This window comes from Phyllobates terribilis, unplaced genomic scaffold, assembly GCF_046119375.1.
Source record: "Phyllobates terribilis strain yellow unplaced genomic scaffold, ASM4611937v1 Scaffold_1__5_contigs__length_1240528914, whole genome shotgun sequence".
NCBI lineage: Eukaryota > Metazoa > Chordata > Amphibia > Anura > Dendrobatidae > Phyllobates > Phyllobates terribilis.
This window is the reverse complement of record NW_027362761.1, coordinates 1,002,704,687-1,002,731,245: the sequence shown is the minus strand read 5'-3', so window position 1 is coordinate 1,002,731,245 and position 26,559 is coordinate 1,002,704,687. Positions and strand designations below refer to the sequence as shown.

At 28.8% G+C, this 26,559-nt stretch overlaps 13 non-coding genes across 13 annotated transcripts; all 13 read right to left on the bottom strand.

Annotated features, from left to right (window-relative positions):
• Nucleotides 1-1,715: 1,715 nt before the first annotated feature.
• Nucleotides 1,716-1,787, bottom strand: TRNAC-ACA (transfer RNA cysteine (anticodon ACA)). The gene has a single exon. It is a non-coding gene; the product is annotated as a tRNA-Cys (tRNA).
• A 1,835-nt stretch (nucleotides 1,788-3,622) lies between these two features.
• On the bottom strand, nucleotides 3,623-3,695 carry TRNAS-GGA (transfer RNA serine (anticodon GGA)). The gene has a single exon. It is a non-coding gene; the product is annotated as a tRNA-Ser (tRNA).
• A 403-nt stretch (nucleotides 3,696-4,098) lies between these two features.
• Nucleotides 4,099-4,171, bottom strand: TRNAS-GGA (transfer RNA serine (anticodon GGA)). The gene has a single exon. It is a non-coding gene; the product is annotated as a tRNA-Ser (tRNA).
• Nucleotides 4,172-5,529: 1,358 nt separating this feature from the next.
• On the bottom strand, nucleotides 5,530-5,602 carry TRNAS-GGA (transfer RNA serine (anticodon GGA)). Its single transcript has one exon. It is a non-coding gene; the product is annotated as a tRNA-Ser (tRNA).
• Nucleotides 5,603-7,429: 1,827 nt separating this feature from the next.
• TRNAC-ACA (transfer RNA cysteine (anticodon ACA)) lies at nucleotides 7,430-7,501 on the bottom strand. The gene has a single exon. It is a non-coding gene; the product is annotated as a tRNA-Cys (tRNA).
• Nucleotides 7,502-9,813: 2,312 nt separating this feature from the next.
• TRNAS-GGA (transfer RNA serine (anticodon GGA)) lies at nucleotides 9,814-9,886 on the bottom strand. Its single transcript has one exon. It is a non-coding gene; the product is annotated as a tRNA-Ser (tRNA).
• Nucleotides 9,887-10,289: 403 nt separating this feature from the next.
• On the bottom strand, nucleotides 10,290-10,362 carry TRNAS-GGA (transfer RNA serine (anticodon GGA)). The gene has a single exon. It is a non-coding gene; the product is annotated as a tRNA-Ser (tRNA).
• A 1,358-nt stretch (nucleotides 10,363-11,720) lies between these two features.
• Nucleotides 11,721-11,793, bottom strand: TRNAS-GGA (transfer RNA serine (anticodon GGA)). Its single transcript has one exon. It is a non-coding gene; the product is annotated as a tRNA-Ser (tRNA).
• A 404-nt stretch (nucleotides 11,794-12,197) lies between these two features.
• Nucleotides 12,198-12,270, bottom strand: TRNAS-GGA (transfer RNA serine (anticodon GGA)). The gene has a single exon. It is a non-coding gene; the product is annotated as a tRNA-Ser (tRNA).
• A 1,825-nt stretch (nucleotides 12,271-14,095) lies between these two features.
• Nucleotides 14,096-14,168, bottom strand: TRNAS-GGA (transfer RNA serine (anticodon GGA)). The gene has a single exon. It is a non-coding gene; the product is annotated as a tRNA-Ser (tRNA).
• A 404-nt stretch (nucleotides 14,169-14,572) lies between these two features.
• On the bottom strand, nucleotides 14,573-14,645 carry TRNAS-GGA (transfer RNA serine (anticodon GGA)). The gene has a single exon. It is a non-coding gene; the product is annotated as a tRNA-Ser (tRNA).
• Nucleotides 14,646-16,470: 1,825 nt separating this feature from the next.
• TRNAS-GGA (transfer RNA serine (anticodon GGA)) lies at nucleotides 16,471-16,543 on the bottom strand. The gene has a single exon. It is a non-coding gene; the product is annotated as a tRNA-Ser (tRNA).
• Nucleotides 16,544-20,744: 4,201 nt separating this feature from the next.
• TRNAS-GGA (transfer RNA serine (anticodon GGA)) lies at nucleotides 20,745-20,817 on the bottom strand. The gene has a single exon. It is a non-coding gene; the product is annotated as a tRNA-Ser (tRNA).
• Between the last annotated feature and the right edge of the window lie 5,742 nt (nucleotides 20,818-26,559).

The following is a 26,559-nucleotide window of genomic DNA, read 5'->3' as shown; positions in this document are numbered from 1 at the left end:
TCTCTAAAAATCTTTAATGAATTCAAAAAGTACAGACAAATAATCAGGAATTTTTATTTTACAAGTCAATTCTTAGTTTTAGAGTCTTCCAAAGTGCTAAAAGTATCATCTTATAGATTTTTTACATTGACTTTTTACAGACAACGTTTTTCGACCTTTTGTCTGATTTTTTAAATAGATTTCATATGAAGAAAGCACATCAATATGCATTCAACGTTATATGCCTAAAATGTTTTAATGGATAAACAAGTAATAAAGCTAGAATTATTTGGTTTAAAAAGATTTATCTTCAGGGGGCACTCAGAGTTGAACCAAGGACCTCTTGATCTGCAGTCAAATGCTCTGCCACTGAGCTATACCCCCAAAACTTAAGTAAAGCACACTCTTTTTTTTTTTTTTTTAAATTACATTAAAGCTATAAGAACTTTACAAAGTTTTACATTGTGATTATTTTTTCTTTCCGATGCATTTTTCTTCTCTAAAAATCTTTAATGAATTCAAAAAGTACAGACAAATAATCAGGAATTTTTATTTTACAAGTCAATTCTTAGTTTTAGAGTCTTCCAAAGTGCTAAAAGTATCATCTTATAGATTTTTTACATTGACTTTTTACAGACAACGTTTTTCGACCTTTTGTCTGATTTTTTAAATAGATTTCATATGAAGAAAGCACATCAATATGCATTCAACGTTATATGCCTAAAATGTTTTAATGGATAAACAAGTAATAAAGCAAGAATTATTTGGTTTAAAAAGATTTATCTTCAGGGGGCACTCGGAGTTGAACCAAGGACCTCTTAATCTGCAGTCAAATGCTCTGCCACTGAGATATACCCCCAAAACTTAAGTAACGCACACTCTTTTTTTTTTTTTTTAAATTACATTAAAGCTATAAGAACTTTAGAAAGCTTTACATTGTGATTATTTTTTGTTTCCGATGCATTTTTCTTCTCTAAAAATCTTTAATGAATTCAAAAAGTACAGACAAATAATCAGGAATTTTTATTTTACAAGTCAATTCTTAGTTTTAGAGTCTTCCAAAGTGCTAAAAGTATCATCTTATAGATTTTTTACATTGACTTTTTACAGACAACGTTTTTCGACCTTTTGTCTGATTTTTTAAATAGATTTCATATGAAGAAAGCACATCAATATGCATTCAACGTTATATGCCTAAAATGTTTTAATGGATAAACAAGTAATAAAGCTAGAATTATTTGGTTTAAAAAGATTTATCTTCAGGGGGCACTCAGAGTTGAACCAAGGACCTCTTGATCTGCAGTCAAATGCTCTGCCACTGAGCTATACCCCCAAAACTTAAGTAAAGCACACTCTTTTTTTTTTTTTTTTAAATTACATTAAAGCTATAAGAACTTTACAAAGTTTTACATTGTGATTATTTTTTCTTTCCGATGCATTTTTCTTCTCTAAAAATCTTTAATGAATTCAAAAAGTACAAACAAATAATCAGGAATTTTTATTTTACAAGTGAATTCTTAGTTTTAGAGTCTTCCAAAGTGCTAAAAGTATCATCTTATAGATTTTTTACATTGACTTTTTACAGACAACGTTTTTCGACCTTTTGGCTGATTTTTTAAATAGATTTTATATGAAGAAAGCACATCAATATGCATTCAACGTTATATGCCTAAAATGTTTTAATGGATAAACAAGTAATAAAGCTAGAATTATTTGGTTTAAAAAGATTTATCTTCAGGGGGCACTCGGAGTTGAACCAAGGACCTCTTAATCTGTAGTCAAATGCTCTGCCACTGAGCTATACCCCCAAAACTTAAGTAATGCACCCTCTTTTTTTTTTTTTTTTTTAATTACAGTAAAGCTATAAGAACTTTACAAAGTTTTACATTGTGATTATTTTTTCTTTCCGATGCATTTTTCTTCTCTAAAAATCTTTAATGAATTCAAAAAGTACAGACAAATAATCAGGAATTTTTATTTTACAAGTCAATTCTTAGTTTTAGAGTCTTCCAAAGTGCTAAAAGTATCATCTTATAGATTTTTTACATTGACTTTTTACAGACAACGTTTTTCGACCTTTTGGCTGATTTTTTAAATAGATTTCATATGAAGAAAGCACATCAATATGCATTCAACGTTATATGCCTAAAATGTTTTAATGGATAAACAAGTAATAAAGCAAGAATTATTTGGTTTAAAAAGATTTATCTTCAGGGGGCACTCGGAGTTGAACCAAGGACCTCGTGATCTGCAGTCAAATGCTCTGCCACTGAGATATACCCCCAAAACTTAAGTAATGCACACTCTTTTTTTTTTTTTTTTTTTTAAATTACTTTAAAGCTATAAGAACTTTAGAAAGCTTTACATTGTGATTATTTTTTCTTTCCGATGCATTTTTCTTATCTAAAAATCTTTAATGAATTCAAAAAGTACAGACAAATAATTAGGAATTTTTATTTTACAAGTCAATTCTTAGTTTTAGAGTCTTCCAAAGTGCTAAAAGTATCATCTTATAGATTTTTTACATTGACTTTTTACAGACAACGTTTTTCGACCTTTTGTCTGATTTTTTAAATAGATTTCATAAGAAGAAAGCACATCAATATGCATTCAACGTTATATGCCTAAAATGTTTTAATGGATAAACAAGTAATAAAGCTAGAATTATTTGGTTTAAAAAGATTTATCTTCAGGGGGCACTCAGAGTTGAACCAAGGACCTCTTGATCTGCAGTCAAATGCTCTGCCACTGAGCTATACCCCCAAAACTTAAGTAATGCACACTCTTTTTTTTTTTTTTTTTAAATTACATTAAAGCTATAAGAACTTTACAAAGTATTACATTGTGATTATTTTTTCTTTCCGATGCATTTTTCTTCTCTAAAAATCTTTAATGAATTCAAAAAGTACAAACAAATAATCAGGAATTTTTATTTTACAAGTCAATTCTTAGTTTTAGAGTCTTCCAAAGTGCTAAAAGTATCATCTTATAGATTTTTTACATTGACTTTTTACAGACAACGTTTTTCGACCTTTTGGCTGATTTTTTAAATAGATTTCATATGAAGAAAGCACATCAATATGCATTCAACGTTATATGCCTAATATGTTTTAATGGATAAACAAGTAATAAAGCTAGAATCATTTGGTTTAAAAAGATTTATCTTCATGGGGCACTCGGAGTTGAACCAAGGACCTCTTGATCTGCAGTCAAATGCTCTGCCACTGAGCTATACCCCCAAAACTTAAGTAATGCACACTCTTTTTTTTTTTTTTTTTTAAATTACATTAAAGCTATAAGAACTTTACAAAGTTTTACATTGTGATTATTTTTTCTTTCCGATGCATTTTTCTTCTTTAAAAATCTTTAATGAATTCAAAAAGTACAGACAAATAATCAGGAATTTTTATTTTACAAGTCAATTCTTAGTTTTAGAGTCTTCCAAAGTGCTAAAAGTATCATCTTAGAGATTTTTTACATTGACTTTTTTAGACAACGTTTTTCGACCTTTTGGCTTATTTTTTAAATAGATTTCACATGAAGAAAGCACATCAATATGCATTCAACGTTATATGTCTAAAATGTTTTAATGGATAAACAAGTAATAAAGCTAGAATTATTTGGATTAAAAAGATTTATCTTCATGGGGCACTCGGAGTTGAACCAAGGACCTCTTAATCTCCAGTCAAATGCTCTGCCACTGAGCTATACCCCCAAAACTTTAATAATGCACCCTCTTTTTTTTTTTTTTTTTAAATTACATTAAAGCTATAAGAACTTTAGAAAGCTTTACATTGTGATTATTTTTTCTTTCCGATGCATTTTTCTTCTCTAAAAATCTTTAATGAATTCAAAAAGTACAGACAAATAATCAGGAATTTTTATTTTACAAGTCAATTCTTAGTTTTAGAGTCTTCCAAAGTGCTAAAAGTATCATGTTATAGATTTTTTACATTGACTTTTTACAGACAACGTTTTTCGACCTTTTGGCTGATTTTTTAAATAGATTTCATATGAAGAAAGCACATCAATATGCATTCAACGTTATATGCCTAAAATGTTTTAATGGATAAACAAGCAATAAAGCTAGAATTATTTGGATTAAAAAGATTTATCTTCATGGGGCACTCGGAGTTGAACCAAGGACCTCTTAATCTCCAGTCAAATGCTCTGCCACTGAGCTATACCCCCAAAACTTTAATAATGCACCCTCTTTTTTTTTTTTTTTTTAAATTACATTAAAGCTATAAGAACTTTAGAAAGCTTTACATTGTGATTATTTTTTCTTTCCGATGCATTTTTCTTCTCTAAAAATCTTTAATGAATTCAAAAAGTACAGACAAATAATCAGGAATTTTTATTTTACAAGTCAATTCTTAGTTTTAGAGTCTTCCAAAGTGCTAAAAGTATCATCTTATAGATTTTTTACATTGACTTTTTACAGACAACGTTTTTCGACCTTTTGTCTGATTTTTTAAATAGATTTCATATGAAGAAAGCACATCAATATGCATTCAACGTTATATGCCTAAAATGTTTTAATGGATAAACAAGTAATAAATCTAGAATTATTTGGTTTAAAAAGATTTATCTTCAGGGGGCACTCAGAGTTGAACCAAGGACCTCTTGATCTGCAGTCAAATGCTCTGCCACTGAGATATACCCCCAAAACTTAAGTAATGCACACTCTTTTTTTTTTTTAAATTACATTAAAGCTATAAGAACTTTACAAAGTTTTACATTGTGATTATTTTTTCTTTCCGATGCATTTTTCTTCTCTAAAAATCTTTAATGAATTCAAAAAGTACAGACAAATAATCAGGAATTTTTATTTTACAAGTCAATTCTTAGTTTTAGAGTCTTCCAAAGTGCTAAACGTATCATCTTATAGATTTTTTACATTGACTTTTTACAGACAACGTTTTTCGACCTTTTGGCTGATTTTTTAAATAGATTTCATATGAAGAAAGCACATCAATATGCATTCAACGTTATATGCCTAAAATGTTTTAATGGATAAACAAGTAATAAAGCTAGAATTATTTGGTTTAAAAAGATTTATCTTCAGGGGGCACTCGGAGTTGAACCAAGCACCTCTTAATCTGCAGTCAAATGCTCTGCCACTGAGCTATACCCCCAAAACTTAAGTAATGCACCCTCTTTTTTTTTTTTTTTTTTTTTTTTTAAATTACATTAAAGCTATAAGAACTTTACAAAGTTTTACATTATGATTATTTTTTCTTTCCGATGCATTTTTCTTCTCTAAAAATCTTTAATGAATTCAAAAAGTACAAACAAATAATCAGAAATTTTTATTTTACAAGTCAATTCTTAGTTTTAGAGTCTTCCAAAGTGCTAAAAGTATCATCTTATAGATTTTTTACATTGACTTTTTACAGACAACGTTTTTCGACGTTTTGGCTGATTTTTTAAATAGATTTCATATGAAGAAAGCACATCAATATGCATTCAACGTTATATGCCTAAAATGTTTTAATGGATAAACAAGCAATAAAGCTAGAATTATTTGGATTAAAAAGATTTATCTTCATGGGGCACTCGGAGTTGAACCAAGGACCTCTTAATCTCCAGTCAAATGCTCTGCCACTGAGCTATACCCCCAAAACGTAAATAACGCACCCTCTTTTTTTTTTTTTTTTTTAATTACATTAAAGCTATAAGAACTTTACAAAGTTTTACATTGTGATTATTTTTTCTTTCCGATGCATTTTTCTTCTCTAAAAATCTTTAATGAATTCAAAAAGTACAGACAAATAATCAGGAATTTTTATTTTACAAGTCAATTCTTAGTTTTAGAGTCTTCCAAAGTGCTAAAAGTATCATCTTATAGATTTTTTACATTGACTTTTTACAGACAACGTTTTTCGACCTTTTGTCTGATTTTTTAAATAGATTTCATATGAAGAAAGCACATCAATATGCATTCAACGTTATATGCCTAAAATGTTTTAATGGATAAACAAGTAATAAAGCTAGAATTATTTGGTTTAAAAAGATTTATCTTCAGGGGGCACTCAGAGTTGAACCAAGGACCTCTTGATCTGCAGTCAAATGCTCTGCCACTGAGCTATACCCCCAAAACTTAAGTAAAGCACACTCTTTTTTTTTTTTTTTTAAATTACATTAAAGCTATAAGAACTTTACAAAGTTTTACATTGTGATTATTTTTTCTTTCCGATGCATTTTTCTTCTCTAAAAATCTTTAATGAATTCAAAAAGTACAGACAAATAATCAGGAATTTTTATTTTACAAGTCAATTCTTAGTTTTAGAGTCTTCCAAAGTGCTAAAAGTATCATCTTATAGATTTTTTACATTGACTTTTTACAGACAACGTTTTTCGACCTTTTGTCTGATTTTTTAAATAGATTTCATATGAAGAAAGCACATCAATATGCATTCAACGTTATATGCCTAAAATGTTTTAATGGATAAACAAGTAATAAAGCAAGAATTATTTGGTTTAAAAAGATTTATCTTCAGGGGGCACTCGGAGTTGAACCAAGGACCTCTTAATCTGCAGTCAAATGCTCTGCCACTGAGATATACCCCCAAAACTTAAGTAACGCACACTCTTTTTTTTTTTTTTTAAATTACATTAAAGCTATAAGAACTTTAGAAAGCTTTACATTGTGATTATTTTTTGTTTCCGATGCATTTTTCTTCTCTAAAAATCTTTAATGAATTCAAAAAGTACAGACAAATAATCAGGAATTTTTATTTTACAAGTCAATTCTTAGTTTTAGAGTCTTCCAAAGTGCTTAAAGTATCATCTTATAGATTTTTTACATTGACTTTTTACAGACAACGTTTTTCGACCTTTTGTCTGATTTTTTAAATAGATTTCATATGAAGAAAGCACATCAATATGCATTCAACGTTATATGCCTAAAATGTTTTAATGGATAAACAAGTAATAAAGCTAGAATTATTTGGTTTAAAAAGATTTATCTTCAGGGGGCACTCAGAGTTGAACCAAGGACCTCTTGATCTGCAGTCAAATGCTCTGCCACTGAGCTATACCCCCAAAACTTAAGTAAAGCACACTCTTTTTTTTTTTTTTTTAAATTACATTAAAGCTATAAGAACTTTACAAAGTTTTACATTGTGATTATTTTTTCTTTCCGATGCATTTTTCTTCTCTAAAAATCTTTAATGAATTCAAAAAGTACAAACAAATAATCAGGAATTTTTATTTTACAAGTGAATTCTTAGTTTTAGAGTCTTCCAAAGTGCTAAAAGTATCATCTTATAGATTTTTTACATTGACTTTTTACAGACAACGTTTTTCGACCTTTTGGCTGATTTTTTAAATAGATTTTATATGAAGAAAGCACATCAATATGCATTCAACGTTATATGCCTAAAATGTTTTAATGGATAAACAAGTAATAAAGCTAGAATTATTTGGTTTAAAAAGATTTATCTTCAGGGGGCACTCGGAGTTGAACCAAGGACCTCTTAATCTGTAGTCAAATGCTCTGCCACTGAGCTATACCCCCAAAACTTAAGTAATGCACCCTCTTTTTTTTTTTTTTTTTTAATTACAGTAAAGCTATAAGAACTTTACAAAGTTTTACATTGTGATTATTTTTTCTTTCCGATGCATTTTTCTTCTCTAAAAATCTTTAATGAATTCAAAAAGTACAGACAAATAATCAGGAATTTTTATTTTACAAGTCAATTCTTAGTTTTAGAGTCTTCCAAAGTGCTAAAAGTATCATCTTATAGATTTTTTACATTGACTTTTTACAGACAACGTTTTTCGACCTTTTGGCTGATTTTTTAAATAGATTTCATATGAAGAAAGCACATCAATATGCATTCAACGTTATATGCCTAAAATGTTTTAATGGATAAACAAGTAATAAAGCAAGAATTATTTGGTTTAAAAAGATTTATCTTCAGGGGGCACTCGGAGTTGAACCAAGGACCTCTTGATCTGCAGTCAAATGCTCTGCCACTGAGATATACCCCCAAAACTTAAGTAATGCACACTCTTTTTTTTTTTTTTTTTTTTTAAATTACTTTAAAGCTATAAGAACTTTAGAAAGCTTTACATTGTGATTATTTTTTCTTTCCGATGCATTTTTCTTATCTAAAAATCTTTAATGAATTCAAAAAGTACAGACAAATAATTAGGAATTTTTATTTTACAAGTCAATTCTTAGTTTTAGAGTCTTCCAAAGTGCTAAAAGTATCATCTTATAGATTTTTTACATTGACTTTTTACAGACAACGTTTTTCGACCTTTTGTCTGATTTTTTAAATAGATTTCATAAGAAGAAAGCACATCAATATGCATTCAACGTTATATGCCTAAAATGTTTTAATGGATAAACAAGTAATAAAGCTAGAATTATTTGGTTTAAAAAGATTTATCTTCAGGGGGCACTCAGAGTTGAACCAAGGACCTCTTGATCTGCAGTCAAATGCTCTGCCACTGAGCTATACCCCCAAAACTTAAGTAATGCACACTCTTTTTTTTTTTTTTTTTAAATTACATTAAAGCTATAAGAACTTTACAAAGTATTACATTGTGATTATTTTTTCTTTCCGATGCATTTTTCTTCTCTAAAAATCTTTAATGAATTCAAAAAGTACAAACAAATAATCAGGAATTTTTATTTTACAAGTCAATTCTTAGTTTTAGAGTCTTCCAAAGTGCTAAAAGTATCATCTTATAGATTTTTTACATTGACTTTTTACAGACAACGTTTTTCGACCTTTTGGCTGATTTTTTAAATAGATTTCATATGAAGAAAGCACATCAATATGCATTCAACGTTATATGCCTAAAATGTTTTAATGGATAAACAAGTAATAAAGCTAGAATTATTTGGTTTAAAAAGATTTATCTTCAGGGGGCACTCAGAGTTGAACCAAGGACCTCTTGATCTGCAGTCAAATGCTCTGCCACTGAGCTATACCCCCAAAACTTAAGTAATGCACACTCTTTTTTTTTTTTTTTTTAAATTACATTAAAGCTATAAGAACTTTACAAAGTATTACATTGTGATTATTTTTTCTTTCCGATGCATTTTTCTTCTCTAAAAATCTTTAATGAATTCAAAAAGTACAAACAAATAATCAGGAATTTTTATTTTACAAGTCAATTCTTAGTTTTAGAGTCTTCCAAAGTGCTAAAAGTATCATCTTATAGATTTTTTACATTGACTTTTTACAGACAACGTTTTTCGACCTTTTGGCTGATTTTTTAAATAGATTTCATATGAAGAAAGCACATCAATATGCATTCAACGTTATATGCCTAATATGTTTTAATGGATAAACAAGTAATAAAGCTAGAATCATTTGGTTTAAAAAGATTTATCTTCATGGGGCACTCGGAGTTGAACCAAGGACCTCTTGATCTGCAGTCAAATGCTCTGCCACTGAGCTATACCCCCAAAACTTAAGTAATGCACACTCTTTTTTTTTTTTTTTTTTAAATTACATTAAAGCTATAAGAACTTTACAAAGTTTTACATTGTGATTATTTTTTCTTTCCGATGCATTTTTCTTCTTTAAAAATCTTTAATGAATTCAAAAAGTACAGACAAATAATCAGGAATTTTTATTTTACAAGTCAATTCTTAGTTTTAGAGTCTTCCAAAGTGCTAAAAGTATCATCTTAGAGATTTTTTACATTGACTTTTTTAGACAACGTTTTTCGACCTTTTGGCTGATTTTTTAAATAGATTTCACATGAAGAAAGCACATCAATATGCATTCAACGTTATATGTCTAAAATGTTTTAATGGATAAACAAGTAATAAAGCTAGAATTATTTGGATTAAAAAGATTTATCTTCATGGGGCACTCGGAGTTGAACCAAGGACCTCTTAATCTCCAGTCAAATGCTCTGCCACTGAGCTATACCCCCAAAACTTTAATAATGCACCCTCTTTTTTTTTTTTTTTTTAAATTACATTAAAGCTATAAGAACTTTAGAAAGCTTTACATTGTGATTATTTTTTCTTTCCGATGCATTTTTCTTCTCTAAAAATCTTTAATGAATTCAAAAAGTACAGACAAATAATCAGGAATTTTTATTTTACAAGTCAATTCTTAGTTTTAGAGTCTTCCAAAGTGCTAAAAGTATCATCTTATAGATTTTTTACATTGACTTTTTACAGACAACGTTTTTCGACCTTTTGGCTGATTTTTTAAATAGATTTCATATGAAGAAAGCACATCAATATGCATTCAACGTTATATGCCTAAAATGTTTTAATGGATAAACAAGCAATAAAGCTAGAATTATTTGGATTAAAAAGATTTATCTTCATGGGGCACTCGGAGTTGAACCAAGGACCTCTTAATCTCCAGTCAAATGCTCTGCCACTGAGCTATACCCCCAAAACTTTAATAATGCACCCTCTTTTTTTTTTTTTTTTTAAATTACATTAAAGCTATAAGAACTTTAGAAAGCTTTACATTGTGATTATTTTTTCTTTCCGATGCATTTTTCTTCTCTAAAAATCTTTAATGAATTCAAAAAGTACAGACAAATAATCAGGAATTTTTATTTTACAAGTCAATTCTTAGTTTTAGAGTCTTCCAAAGTGCTAAAAGTATCATCTTATAGATTTTTTACATTGACTTTTTACAGACAACGTTTTTCGACCTTTTGTCTGATTTTTTAAATAGATTTCATATGAAGAAAGCACATCAATATGCATTCAACGTTATATGCCTAAAATGTTTTAATGGATAAACAAGTAATAAATCTAGAATTATTTGGTTTAAAAAGATTTATCTTCAGGGGGCACTCAGAGTTGAACCAAGGACCTCTTGATCTGCAGTCAAATGCTCTGCCACTGAGATATACCCCCAAAACTTAAGTAATGCACACTCTTTTTTTTTTTTAAATTACATTAAAGCTATAAGAACTTTACAAAGTTTTACATTGTGATTATTTTTTCTTTCCGATGCATTTTTCTTCTCTAAAAATCTTTAATGAATTCAAAAAGTACAGACAAATAATCAGGAATTTTTATTTTACAAGTCAATTCTTAGTTTTAGAGTCTTCCAAAGTGCTAAACGTATCATCTTATAGATTTTTTACATTGACTTTTTACAGACAACGTTTTTCGACCTTTTGGCTGATTTTTTAAATAGATTTCATATGAAGAAAGCACATCAATATGCATTCAACGTTATATGCCTAAAATGTTTTAATGGATAAACAAGTAATAAAGCTAGAATTATTTGGTTTAAAAAGATTTATCTTCAGGGGGCACTCGGAGTTGAACCAAGCACCTCTTAATCTGCAGTCAAATGCTCTGCCACTGAGCTATACCCCCAAAACTTAAGTAATGCACCCTCTTTTTTTTTTTTTTTTTTTTTTTTTAAATTACATTAAAGCTATAAGAACTTTACAAAGTTTTACATTATGATTATTTTTTCTTTCCGATGCATTTTTCTTCTCTAAAAATCTTTAATGAATTCAAAAAGTACAAACAAATAATCAGAAATTTTTATTTTACAAGTCAATTCTTAGTTTTAGAGTCTTCCAAAGTGCTAAAAGTATCATCTTATAGATTTTTTACATTGACTTTTTACAGACAACGTTTTTCGACGTTTTGGCTGATTTTTTAAATAGATTTCATATGAAGAAAGCACATCAATATGCATTCAACGTTATATGCCTAAAATGTTTTAATGGATAAACAAGGAATAAAGCTAGAATTATTTGGATTAAAAAGATTTATCTTCATGGGGCACTCGGAGTTGAACCAAGGACCTCTTAATCTCCAGTCAAATGCTCTGCCACTGAGCTATACCCCCAAAACGTAAATAACGCACCCTCTTTTTTTTTTTTTTTTTTTAATTACATTAAAGCTATAAGAACTTTACAAAGTTTTACATTGTGATTATTTTTTCTTTCCGATGCATTTTTCTTCTCTAAAAATCTTTAATGAATTCAAAAAGTACAGACAAATAATCAGGAATTTTTATTTTACAAGTCAATTCTTAGTTTTAGAGTCTTCCAAAGTGCTAAAAGTATCATCTTATAGATTTTTTACATTGACTTTTTACAGACAACGTTTTTCGACATTTTGGCTGATTTTTTAAATAGATTTCATATGAAGAAAGCACATCAATATGCATTCAACGTTATATGCCTAAAATGTTTTAATGGATAAACAAGCAATAAAGCTAGAATTATTTGGATTAAAAAGATTTATCTTCATGGGGCACTCGGAGTTGAACCAAGGACCTCTTAATCTCCAGTCAAATGCTCTGCCACTGAGCTATACCCCCAAAACGTAAATAATGCACCCTCTTTTTTTTTTTTTTTTTAATTACATTAAAGCTATAAGAACTTTACAAAGTTTTACATTGTGATTATTTTTTCTTTCCGATGCATTTTTCTTCTCTAAAAATCTTTAATGAATTCAAAAAGTACAGACAAATAATCAGGAATTTTTATTTTACAAGTCAATTCTTAGTTTTAGAGTCTTCCAAAGTGCTAAAAGTATCATCTTATAGATTTTTTACATTGACTTTTTACAGACAACGTTTTTTGACCTTTTGGCTGATTTTTTAAATAGATTTCATATGAAGAAAGCACATCAATATGCATTCAACGTTATATGCCTAAAATGTTTTAATGGATAAACAAGTAATACAGCAAGAATTATTTGGTTTAAAAAGATTTATCTTCAGGGGGCACTCGGAGTTGAACCAAGGACCTCTTAATCTGCAGTCAAATGCTCTGCCACTGAGATATACCCCCAAAACTTAAGTAATGCACACTCTTTTTTTTTTTTTTTTAAATTACATTAAAGCTATAAGAACTTTAGAAAGCTTTACATTGTGATTATTTTTTCTTTCCGATGCATTTTTCTTCTCTAAAAATCTTTAATGAATTCAAAAAGTACAGACAAATAATCAGGAATTTTTATTTTACAAGTCAATTCTTAGTTTTAGAGTCTTCCAAAGTGCTAAAAGTATCATCTTATAGATTTTTTACATTGACTTTTTACAGACAACATTTTTCGACCTTTTGTCTGATTTTTTAAATAGATTTCATATGAAGAAAGCACATCAATATGCATTCAACGTTATATGCCTAAAATGTTTTAATGGATAAACAAGTAATAAAGCTAGAATTATTTGGTTTAAAAAGATTTATCTTCAGGGGGCACTCAGAGTTGAACCAAGGACCTCTTGATCTGCAGTCAAATGCTCTGCCACTGAGCTATACCCCCAAAACTTAAGTAATGCACACTCTTTTTTTTTTTTAAATTACATTAAAGCTATAAGAACTTTACAAAGTTTTACATTGTGATTATTTTTTCTTTCCGATGCATTTTTCTTCTCTAAAAATCTTTAATGAATTCAAAAAGTACAGACAAATAATCAGGAATTTTTATTTTACAAGTCAATTCTTAGTTTTAGAGTCTTCCAAAGTGCTAAAAGTATCATCTTATAGATTTTTTACATTGACTTTTTACAGACAACGTTTTTCGACCTTTTGGCTGATTTTTTAAATAGATTTCATATGAAGAAAGCACATCAATATGCATTCAACGTTATATGCCTAAAATGTTTTAATGGATAAACAAGTAATAAAGCTAGAATTATTTGGTTTAAAAAGATTTATCTTCAGGGGGCACTCGGAGTTGAACCAAGGACCTCTTAATCTGCAGTCAAATGCTCTGCCACTGAGCTATACCCCCAAAACTTAAGTAATGCACCCTCTTTTTTTTTTTTTTTTTTAAATTACATTAAAGCTATAAGAACTTTACAAAGTTTTACATTATGATTATTTTTTCTTTCCGATGCATTTTTCTTCTCTAAAAATCTTTAATGAATTCAAAAAGTACAAACAAATAATCAGAAATTTTTATTTTACAAGTCAATTCTTAGTTTTAGAGTCTTCCAAAGTGCTAAAAGTATCATCTTATAGATTTTTTACATTGACTTTTTACAGACAACGTTTTTCGACGTTTTGGCTGATTTTTTAAATAGATTTCATATGAAGAAAGCACATCAATATGCATTCAACGTTATATGCCTAAAATGTTTTAATGGATAAACAAGGAATAAAGCTAGAATTATTTGGATTAAAAAGATTTATCTTCATGGGGCACTCGGAGTTGAACCAAGGACCTCTTAATCTCCAGTCAAATGCTCTGCCACTGAGCTATACCCCCAAAACGTAAATAACGCACCCTCTTTTTTTTTTTTTTTTTTTAATTACATTAAAGCTATAAGAACTTTACAAAGTTTTACATTGTGATTATTTTTTCTTTCCGATGCATTTTTCTTCTCTAAAAATCTTTAATGAATTCAAAAAGTACAGACAAATAATCAGGAATTTTTATTTTACAAGTCAATTCTTAGTTTTAGAGTCTTCCAAAGTGCTAAAAGTATCATCTTATAGATTTTTTACATTGACTTTTTACAGACAACGTTTTTCGACATTTTGGCTGATTTTTTAAATAGATTTCATATGAAGAAAGCACATCAATATGCATTCAACGTTATATCCCTAAAATGTTTTAATGGATAAACAAGCAATAAAGCTAGAATTATTTGGATTAAAAAGATTTATCTTCATGGGGCACTCGGAGTTGAACCAAGGACCTCTTAATCTCCAGTCAAATGCTCTGCCACTGAGCTATACCCCCAAAACGTAAATAATGCACCCTCTTTTTTTTTTTTTTTTTAATTACATTAAAGCTATAAGAACTTTACAAAGTTTTACATTGTGATTATTTTTTCTTTCCGATGCATTTTTCTTCTCTAAAAATCTTTAATGAATTCAAAAAGTACAGACAAATAATCAGGAATTTTTATTTTACAAGTCAATTCTTAGTTTTAGAGTCTTCCAAAGTGCTAAAAGTATCATCTTATAGATTTTTTACATTGACTTTTTACAGACAACGTTTTTTGACCTTTTGGCTGATTTTTTAAATAGATTTCATATGAAGAAAGCACATCAATATGCATTCAACGTTATATGCCTAAAATGTTTTAATGGATAAACAAGTAATACAGCAAGAATTATTTGGTTTAAAAAGATTTATCTTCAGGGGGCACTCGGAGTTGAACCAAGGACCTCTTAATCTGCAGTCAAATGCTCTGCCACTGAGATATACCCCCAAAACTTAAGTAATGCACACTCTTTTTTTTTTTTTTTTAAATTACATTAAAGCTATAAGAACTTTAGAAAGCTTTACATTGTGATTATTTTTTCTTTCCGATGCATTTTTCTTCTCTAAAAATCTTTAATGAATTCAAAAAGTACAGACAAATAATCAGGAATTTTTATTTTACAAGTCAATTCTTAGTTTTAGAGTCTTCCAAAGTGCTAAAAGTATCATCTTATAGATTTTTTACATTGACTTTTTACAGACAACATTTTTCGACCTTTTGTCTGATTTTTTAAATAGATTTCATATGAAGAAAGCACATCAATATGCATTCAACGTTATATGCCTAAAATGTTTTAATGGATAAACAAGTAATAAAGCTAGAATTATTTGGTTTAAAAAGATTTATCTTCAGGGGGCACTCAGAGTTGAACCAAGGACCTCTTGATCTGCAGTCAAATGCTCTGCCACTGAGCTATACCCCCAAAACTTAAGTAATGCACACTCTTTTTTTTTTTTAAATTACATTAAAGCTATAAGAACTTTACAAAGTTTTACATTGTGATTATTTTTTCTTTCCGATGCATTTTTCTTCTCTAAAAATCTTTAATGAATTCAAAAAGTACAGACAAATAATCAGGAATTTTTATTTTACAAGTCAATTCTTAGTTTTAGAGTCTTCCAAAGTGCTAAAAGTATCATCTTATAGATTTTTTACATTGACTTTTTACAGACAACGTTTTTCGACCTTTTGGCTGATTTTTTAAATAGATTTCATATGAAGAAAGCACATCAATATGCATTCAACGTTATATGCCTAAAATGTTTTAATGGATAAACAAGTAATAAAGCTAGAATTATTTGGTTTAAAAAGATTTATCTTCAGGGGGCACTCGGAGTTGAACCAAGGACCTCTTAATCTGCAGTCAAATGCTCTGCCACTGAGCTATACCCCCAAAACTTAAGTAATGCACCCTCTTTTTTTTTTTTTTTTTTAAATTACATTAAAGCTATAAGAACTTTACAAAGTTTTACATTATGATTATTTTTTCTTTCCGATGCATTTTTCTTCTCTAAAAATCTTTAATGAATTCAAAAAGTACAAACAAATAATCAGAAATTTTTATTTTACAAGTCAATTCTTAGTTTTAGAGTCTTCCAAAGTGCTAAAAGTTTCATCTTATAGATTTTTTACATTGACTTTTTACAGACAACGTTTTTCGACCTTTTGGCTGATTTTTTAAATAGATTTCATATGAAGAAAGCACATCAATATGCATTCAACGTTATATGCCTAAAATGTTTTAATGGATAAACAAGCAATAAAGCTAGAATTATTTGGATTAAAAAGATTTTTCTTCATGGGGCACTCGGAGTTGAACCAAGGACCTCTTAATCTCCAGTCAAATGCTCTGCCACTGAGCTATACCCCCAAAACGTAAATAATGCACCCTCTTTTTTTTTTTTTTTTTTAATTACATTAAAGCTATAAGAACTTTACAAAGTTTTACATTGTGATTATTTTTTCTTTCCGATGCATTTTTCTTCTCTAAAAATCTTTAATGAATTCAAAAAGTACAGACAAATAATCAGGAATTTTTATTTTACAAGTCAATTCTTAGTTTTAGAGTCTTCCAAAGTGCTAAAAGTATCATCTTATAGATTTTTTACATTGACTTTTTACAGACAACGTTTTTCGACCTTTTGGCTGATTTTTTAAATAGATTTCATATGAAGAATGCACATCAATATGCATTCAACGTTATATGCCTAAAATGTTTTAATGGATAAACAAGCAATAAAGCTAGAATTATTTGGATTAAAAAGATTTATCTTCATGGGGCACTCGGAGTTGAACCAAAGACCTCTTAATCTCCAGTCAAATGCTCTGCCACTGAGCTATACCCCCAAAACTTTAATAATGCACCCTCTTTTTTTTTTTTTTTTTTAATTACATTAAAGCTATAAGAACTTTACAAAGTTTTACATTGTGATTATTTTTTCTTTCCGATGCATTTTTCTTCTCTAAAAATCTTTAATGAATTCAAAAAGTACAGACAAATAATCAGGAATTTTTATTTTCCAAGTCACTTCTTAGTTTTAGAGTCTTCCAAAGTGCTAAAAGTATCATCTTATAGATTTTTTACATTGACTTTTTACAGACAACGTTTTTCGACCTTTTGGCTGATTTTTTAAATAGATTTCATATGAAGAAAGCACATCAATATGCATTCAACGTTATATGCCTAAAATGTTTTAATGGATAAACAAGTAATAAAGCAAGAATTATTTGGTTTAAAAAGATTTATCTTCAGGGGGCACTCGGAGTTGAACCAAGAACCTCTTAATCTGCAGTCAAATGCTCTGCCACTGAGATATACCCCCAAAACTTAAGTAATGCACACTCTTTTTTTTTTTTTTTTAATTACATTAAAGCTATAAGAACTTTAGAAAGCTTTACATTGTGATTATTTTTTCTTTCCGATGCATTTTTCTTCTCTAAAAATCTTTAATGAATTCAAAAAGTACAGACAAATAATCAGGAATTTTTATTTTACAAGTCAATTCTTAGTTTTAGAGTCTTCCAAAGTGCTAAAAGTATCATCTTATAGATTTTTTACATTGACTTTTTACAGACAACGTTTTTCGACCTTTTGTCTGATTTTTTAAATAGATTTCACATGAAGAAAGCACATCAATATGCATTCAACGTTATATGCCTAAAATGTTTTAATGGATAAACAAGTAATAAAGCTAGAATTATTTGGTTTAAAAAGATTTATCTTCAGGGGGCACTCAGAGTTGAACCAAGGACCTCTTGATCTGCAGTCAAATGCTCTGCCACTGAGCTATACCCCCAAAACTTAAGTAATGCACACTCTTTTTTTTTAAATTACATTAAAGCTATAAGAACTTTACAAAGTTTTACATTGTGATTATTTTTTCTTTCCGATGCATTTTTCTTCTCTAAAAATCTTTAATGAATTCAAAAAGTACAAACAAATAATCAGGAATTTTTATTTTACAAGTCAATTCTTAGTTTTAGAGTCTTCCAAAGTGCTAAAAGTATCATCTTATAGATTTTTTACATTGACTTTTTACAGACAACGTTTTTCGACCTTTTGGCTGATTTTTTAAATAGATTTTATATGAAGAAAGCACATCAATATGCATTCAACGTTATATGCCTAAAATGTTTTAATGGATAAATAAGTAATAAAGCTAGAATTATTTGGTTTAAAAAGATTTATCTACAGGGGGCACTCGGAGTTGAACCAAGGACCTCTTAATCTGCAGTCAAATGCTCTGCCACTGAGCTATACCCCCAAAACTTAAGTAATGCACCCTCTTTTTTTTTTTTTTTTTTTTAATTACATTAAAGCTATAAGAACTTTACAAAGTTTTACATTGTGATTATTTTTTCTTTCCGATGCATTTTTCTTCTCTAAAAATCTTTAATGAATTCAAAAAGTACAGACAAATAATCAGGAATTTTTATTTTACAAGTCAATTCTTAGTTTTAGAGTCTTCCAAAGTGCTAAAAGTATCATCTTATAGATTTTTTACATTGACTTTTTACAGACAACGTTTTTCGACCTTTTGGCTGATTTTTTAAATAGATTTCATATGAAGAAAGCACATCAATATGCATTCAACGTTATATGCCTAAAATGTTTTAATGGATAAACAAGTAATAAAGCAAGAATTATTTGGTTTAAAAAGATTTATCTTCAGGGGGCACTCGGAGTTGAACCAAGGACCTCTTAATCTGCAGTCAAATGCTCTGCCACTGAGATATACCCCCAAAACTTAAGTAATGCACACTCTTTTTTTGTTTTTTAAAATTACATTAAAGCTATAAGAACTTTAGAAAGCTTTACATTGTGATTATTTTTTCTTTCCGATGCATTTTTCTTCTCTAAAAATCTTTAATGAATTCAAAAAGTACAGACAAATAATCAGGAATTTTTATTTTACAAGTCAATTCTTTGTTTTAGAGTCTTCCAAAGTGCTAAAAGTATCATCTTATAGATTTTTTACATTGACTTTTTACAGACAACGTTTTTCGACCTTTTGGCTGATTTTTTAAATAGATTTTATATGAAGAAAGCACATCAATATGCATTCAACGTTATATGCCTAAAATGTTTTAGTGGATAAATAAGTAATAAAGCTAGAATTATTTGGTTTAAAAAGATTTATCTTCAGGGGGCACTCGGAGTTGAACCAAGGACCTCTTAATCTGCAGTCAAATGCTCTGCCACTGAGCTATACCCCCAAAACTTAAGTAATGCACCCTCTTTTTTTTTTTTTTTTTTTAATTACATTAAAGCTATAAGAACTTTACAAAGTTTTACATTGTGATTATTTTTTCTTTCCGATGCATTTTTCTTCTCTAAAAATCTTTAATGAATTCAAAAAGTACAGACAAATAATCAGGAATTTTTATTTTACAAGTCAATTCTTAGTTTTAGAGTCTTCCAAAGTGCTAAAAGTATCATCTTATAGATTTTTTACATTGACTTTTTACAGACAACGTTTTTCGACCTTTTGGCTGATTTTTTGAATAGATTTCATATGAAGAAAGCACATCAATATGCATTCAACGTTATATGCCTAAAATGTTTTAATGGATAAACAAGTAATAAAGCAAGAATTATTTGGTTTAAAAAGATTTATCTTCAGGGGGCACTCGGAGTTGAACCAAGGCCCTCTTAATCTGCAGTCAAATGCTCTGCCACTGAGATATACCCCCAAAACTTAAGTAATGCACACTCTTTTTTTTTTTTTTTAAATTACATTAAAGCTATAAGAACTTTAGAAAGCTTTACATTGTGATTATTTTTTCTTTCCGATGCATTTTTCTTCTCTAAAAATCTTTAATGAATTCAAAAAGTACAGACAAATAATCAGGAATTTTTATTTTACAAGTCAATTCTTTGTTTTAGAGTCTTCCAAAGTGCTAAAAGTATCATCTTATAGATTTTTTACATTGACTTTTTTCAGACAACGTTTTTCGACCTTTTGGCTGATTTTTTAAATAGATTTCATATGAAGAAAGCACATCAATATGCATTCAACGTTATATGCCTAAAATGTTTTAATGGATAAACAAGTAATAAAGCAAGAATTATTTTGTTTAAAAAGATTTATCTTCAGGGGGCACTCGGAGTTGAACCAACGACCTCTTGATCTGCAGTCAAATGCTCTGCCACTGAGCTATACCCCCAAAACTTAAGTAATGCACCCTCTTTTTTTTTTTTTTTTTTAAATTACATTAAAGCTATAAGAACTTTACAAAGTTTTACATTATGATTATTTTTTCTTTCCGATGCATTTTTCTTCTCTAAAAATCTTTAATGAATTCAAAAAGTACAAACAAATAATCAGAAATTTTTATTTTACAAGTCAATTCTTAGTTTTAGAGTCTTCCAAAGTGCTAAAAGTTTCATCTTATAGATTTTTTACATTGACTTTTTACAGACAACGTTTTTCGACCTTTTGGCTGATTTTTTAAATAGATTTCATATGAAGAAAGCACATCAATATGCATTCAACGTTATATGCCTAAAATGTTTTAATGGATAAACAAGCAATAAAGCTAGAATTATTTGGATTAAAAAGATTTTTCTTCATGGGGCACTCGGAGTTGAACCAAGGACCTCTTAATCTCCAGTCAAATGCTCTGCCACTGAGCTATACCCCCAAAACGTAAATAATGCACCCTCTTTTTTTTTTTTTTTTTTAATTACATTAAAGCTATAAGAACTTTACAAAGTTTTACATTGTGATTATTTTTTCTTTCCGATGCATTTTTCTTCTCTAAAAATCTTTAATGAATTCAAAAAGTACAGACAAATAATCAGGAATTTTTATTTTACAAGTCAATTCTTAGTTTTAGAGTCTTCCAAAGTGCTAAAAGTATCATCTTATAGATTTTTTACATTGACTTTTTACAGACAACGTTTTTCGACCTTTTGGCTGATTTTTTAAATAGATTTCATATGAAGAATGCACATCAATATGCATTCAACGTTATATGCCTAAAATGTTTTAATGGATAAACAAGCAATAAAGCTAGAATTATTTGGATTAAAAAGATTTATCTTCATGGGGCACTCGGAGTTGAACCAAAGACCTCTTAATCTCCAGTCAAATGCTCTGCCACTGAGCTATACCCCCAAAACTTTAATAATGCACCCTCTTTTTTTTTTTTTTTTTTAATTACATTAAAGCTATAAGAACTTTACAAAGTTTTACATTGTGATTATTTTTTCTTTCCGATGCATTTTTCTTCTCTAAAAATCTTTAATGAATTCAAAAAGTACAGACAAATAATCAGGAATTTTTATTTTCCAAGTCACTTCTTAGTTTTAGAGTCTTCCAAAGTGCTAAAAGTATCATCTTATAGATTTTTTACATTGACTTTTTACAGACAACGTTTTTCGACCTTTTGGCTGATTTTTTAAATAGATTTCATATGAAGAAAGCACATCAATATGCATTCAACGTTATATGCCTAAAATGTTTTAATGGATAAACAAGTAATAAAGCAAGAATTATTTGGTTTAAAAAGATTTATCTTCAGGGGGCACTCGGAGTTGAACCAAGAACCTCTTAATCTGCAGTCAAATGCTCTGCCACTGAGATATACCCCCAAAACTTAAGTAATGCACACTCTTTTTTTTTTTTTTTAAATTACATTAAAGCTATAAGAACTTTAGAAAGCTTTACATTGTGATTATTTTTTCTTTCCGATGCATTTTTCTTCTCTAAAAATCTTTAATGAATTCAAAAAGTACAGACAAATAATCAGGAATTTTTATTTTACAAGTCAATTCTTAGTTTTAGAGTCTTCCAAAGTGCTAAAAGTATCATCTTATAGATTTTTTACATTGACTTTTTACAGACAACGTTTTTCGACCTTTTGTCTGATTTTTTAAATAGATTTCACATGAAGAAAGCACATCAATATGCATTCAACGTTATATGCCTAAAATGTTTTAATGGATAAACAAGTAATAAAGCTAGAATTATTTGGTTTAAAAAGATTTATCTTCAGGGGGCACTCAGAGTTGAACCAAGGACCTCTTGATCTGCAGTCAAATGCTCTGCCACTGAGCTATACCCCCAAAACTTAAGTAATGCACACTCTTTTTTTTTAAATTACATTAAAGCTATAAGAACTTTACAAAGTTTTACATTGTGATTATTTTTTCTTTCCGATGCATTTTTCTTCTCTAAAAATCTTTAATGAATTCAAAAAGTACAAACAAATAATCAGGAATTTTTATTTTACAAGTCAATTCTTAGTTTTAGAGTCTTCCAAAGTGCTAAAAGTATCATCTTATAGATTTTTTACATTGACTTTTTACAGACAACGTTTTTCGACCTTTTGGCTGATTTTTTAAATAGATTTTATATGAAGAAAGCACATCAATATGCATTCAACGTTATATGCCTAAAATGTTTTAATGGATAAATAAGTAATAAAGCTAGAATTATTTGGTTTAAAAAGATTTATCTACAGGGGGCACTCGGAGTTGAACCAAGGACCTCTTAATCTGCAGTCAAATGCTCTGCCACTGAGCTATACCCCCAAAACTTAAGTAATGCACCCTCTTTTTTTTTTTTTTTTTTTTAATTACATTAAAGCTATAAGAACTTTACAAAGTTTTACATTGTGATTATTTTTTCTTTCCGATGCATTTTTCTTCTCTAAAAATCTTTAATGAATTCAAAAAGTACAGACAAATAATCAGGAATTTTTATTTTACAAGTCAATTCTTAGTTTTAGAGTCTTCCAAAGTGCTAAAAGTATCATCTTATAGATTTTTTACATTGACTTTTTACAGACAACGTTTTTCGACCTTTTGGCTGATTTTTTAAATAGATTTCATATGAAGAAAGCACATCAATATGCATTCAACGTTATATGCCTAAAATGTTTTAATGGATAAACAAGTAATAAAGCAAGAATTATTTGGTTTAAAAAGATTTATCTTCAGGGGGCACTCGGAGTTGAACCAAGGACCTCTTAATCTGCAGTCAAATGCTCTGCCACTGAGATATACCCCCAAAACTTAAGTAATGCACACTCTTTTTTTGTTTTTTAAAATTACATTAAAGCTATAAGAACTTTAGAAAGCTTTACATTGTGATTATTTTTTCTTTCCGATGCATTTTTCTTCTCTAAAAATCTTTAATGAATTCAAAAAGTACAGACAAATAATCAGGAATTTTTATTTTACAAGTCAATTCTTTGTTTTAGAGTCTTCCAAAGTGCTAAAAGTATCATCTTATAGATTTTTTACATTGACTTTTTACAGACAACGTTTTTCGACCTTTTGGCTGATTTTTTAAATAGATTTTATATGAAGAAAGCACATCAATATGCATTCAACGTTATATGCCTAAAATGTTTTAGTGGATAAATAAGTAATAAAGCTAGAATTATTTGGTTTAAAAAGATTTATCTTCAGGGGGCACTCGGAGTTGAACCAAGGACCTCTTAATCTGCAGTCAAATGCTCTGCCACTGAGCTATACCCCCAAAACTTAAGTAATGCACCCTCTTTTTTTTTTTTTTTTTTAATTACATTAAAGCTATAAGAACTTTACCAAGTTTTACATTGTGATTATTTTTTCTTTCCGATGCATTTTTCTTCTCTAAAAATCTTTAATGAATTCAAAAAGTACAGACAAATAATCAGGAATTTTTATTTTACAAGTCAATTCTTAGTTTTAGAGTCTTCCAAAGTGCTAAAAGTATCATCTTATAGATTTTTTACATTGACTTTTTACAGACAACGTTTTTCGACCTTTTGGCTGATTTTTTGAATAGATTTCATATGAAGAAAGCACATCAATATGCATTCAACGTTATATGCCTAAAATGTTTTAATGGATAAACAAGTAATAAAGCAAGAATTATTTGGTTTAAAAAGATTTATCTTCAGGGGGCACTCGGAGTTGAACCAAGGCCCTCTTAATCTGCAGTCAAATGCTCTGCCACTGAGATATACCCCCAAAACTTAAGTAATGCACACTCTTTTTTTTTTTTTTTAAATTACATTAAAGCTATAAGAACTTTAGAAAGCTTTACATTGTGATTATTTTTTCTTTCCGATGCATTTTTCTTCTCTAAAAATCTTTAATGAATTCAAAAAGTACAGACAAATAATCAGGAATTTTTATTTTACAAGTCAATTCTTTGTTTTAGAGTCTTCCAAAGTGCTAAAAGTATCATCTTATAGATTTTTTACATTGACTTTTTTCAGACAACGTTTTTCGACCTTTTGGCTGATTTTTTAAATAGATTTCATATGAAGAAAGCACATCAATATGCATTCAACGTTATATGCCTAAAATGTTTTAATGGATAAACAAGTAATAAAGCAAGAATTATTTTGTTTAAAAAGATTTATCTTCAGGGGGCACTCGGAGTTGAACCAACGACCTCTTGATCTGCAGTCAAATGCTCTGCCACTGAGCTATACCTCCAAAACTTAAGTAACGCACCCTCTTTTTTTTTTTTTAATTACATTAAAGCTATAAGAACTTTACAAAGTTTTACATTGTGATTATTTTTTCTTTCCGATGCATTTTTCTTCTCTAAAAATCTTTAATGAATTCAAAAAGTACAAACAAATAATCAGGAATTTTTATTTTACAAGTCAATTCTTAGTTTTAGAGTCTTCCAAAGTGCTAAAAGTATCATCTTATAGATTTTTTTACATTGACTTTTTACAGACAACGTTTTTCGACCTTTTGGCTGATTTTTTAAATAGATTTCATATGAAGAAAGCACATCAATATGCATTCAACGTTATATGCCTAAAATGTTTTAATGGATAAACAAGTAATAAAGATAGAATTATTTGGTTTAAAAAGATTTATCTTCAGGGGGCACTCGGAGTTGAACCAAGGACCTCTTAATCTGCAGTCAAATGCTCTGCCACTGAGCTATACCCCCAAAACTTAAGTAATGCACCCTCTTTTTTTTTTTTTTTTTTTTAATTACATTAAAGCTATAAGAACTTTACAAAGTTTTACATTGTGATTATTTTTTCTTTCCGATGCATTTTTCTTCTCTAAAAATCTTTAATGAATTCAAAAAGTACAGACAAATAATCAGGAATTTTTATTTTACAAGTCAATTCTTAGTTTTAGAGTCTTCCAAAGTGCTAAAAGTATCATCTTATAGATTTTTTACATTGACTTTTTACAGACAACGTTTTTCGACCTTTTGGCTGATTTTTTAAATAGATTTCATATGAAGAAAGCACATCAATATGCATTCAACGTTATATGCCTAAAATGTTTTAATGGATAAACAAGTAATAAAGCAAGAATTATTTGGTTTAAAAAGATTTATCTTCAGGGGGCACTCGGAGTTGAACCAAGGACCTCTTAATCTGCAGTCAAATGCTCTGCCACTGAGATATACCCCCAAAACTTAAGTAATGCACACTCTTTTTTTGTTTTTTAAAATTACATTAAAGCTATAAGAACTTTAGAAAGCTTTACATTGTGATTATTTTTTCTTTCCGATGCATTTTTCTTCTCTAAAAATCTTTAATGAATTCAAAAAGTACAGACAAATAATCAGGAATTTTTATTTTACAAGTCAATTCTTTGTTTTAGAGTCTTCCAAAGTGCTAAAAGTATCATCTTATAGATTTTTTACATTGACTTTTTACAGACAACGTTTTTCGACCTTTTGGCTGATTTTTTGAATAGATTTCATATGAAGAAAGCACATCAATATGCATTCAACGTTATATGCCTAAAATGTTTTAATGGATAAACAAGTAATAAAGCAAGAATTATTTGGTTTAAAAAGATTTATCTTCAGGGGGCACTCGGAGTTGAACCAAGGCCCTCTTAATCTGCAGTCAAATGCTCTGCCACTGAGATATACCCCCAAAACTTAAGTAATGCACACTCTTTTTTTTTTTTTTTAAATTACATTAAAGCTATAAGAACTTTAGAAAGCTTTACATTGTGATTATTTTTTCTTTCCGATGCATTTTTCTTCTCTAAAAATCTTTAATGAATTCAAAAAGTACAGACAAATAATCAGGAATTTTTATTTTACAAGTCAATTCTTTGTTTAGAGTCTTCCAAAGTGCTAAAAGTATCATCTTATAGATTTTTTACATTGACTTTTTTCAGACAACGTTTTTCGACCTTTTGGCTGATTTTTTAAATAGATTTCATATGAAGAAAGCACATCAATATGCATTCAACGTTATATGCCTAAAATGTTTTAATGGATAAACAAGTAATAAAGCAAGAATTATTTTGTTTAAAAAGATTTATCTTCAGGGGGCACTCGGAGTTGAACCAAGGACCTCTTGATCTGCAGTCAAATGCTCTGCCACTGAGCTATACCTCCAAAACTTAAGTAACGCACCCTCTTTTTTTTTTTTTAATTACATTAAAGCT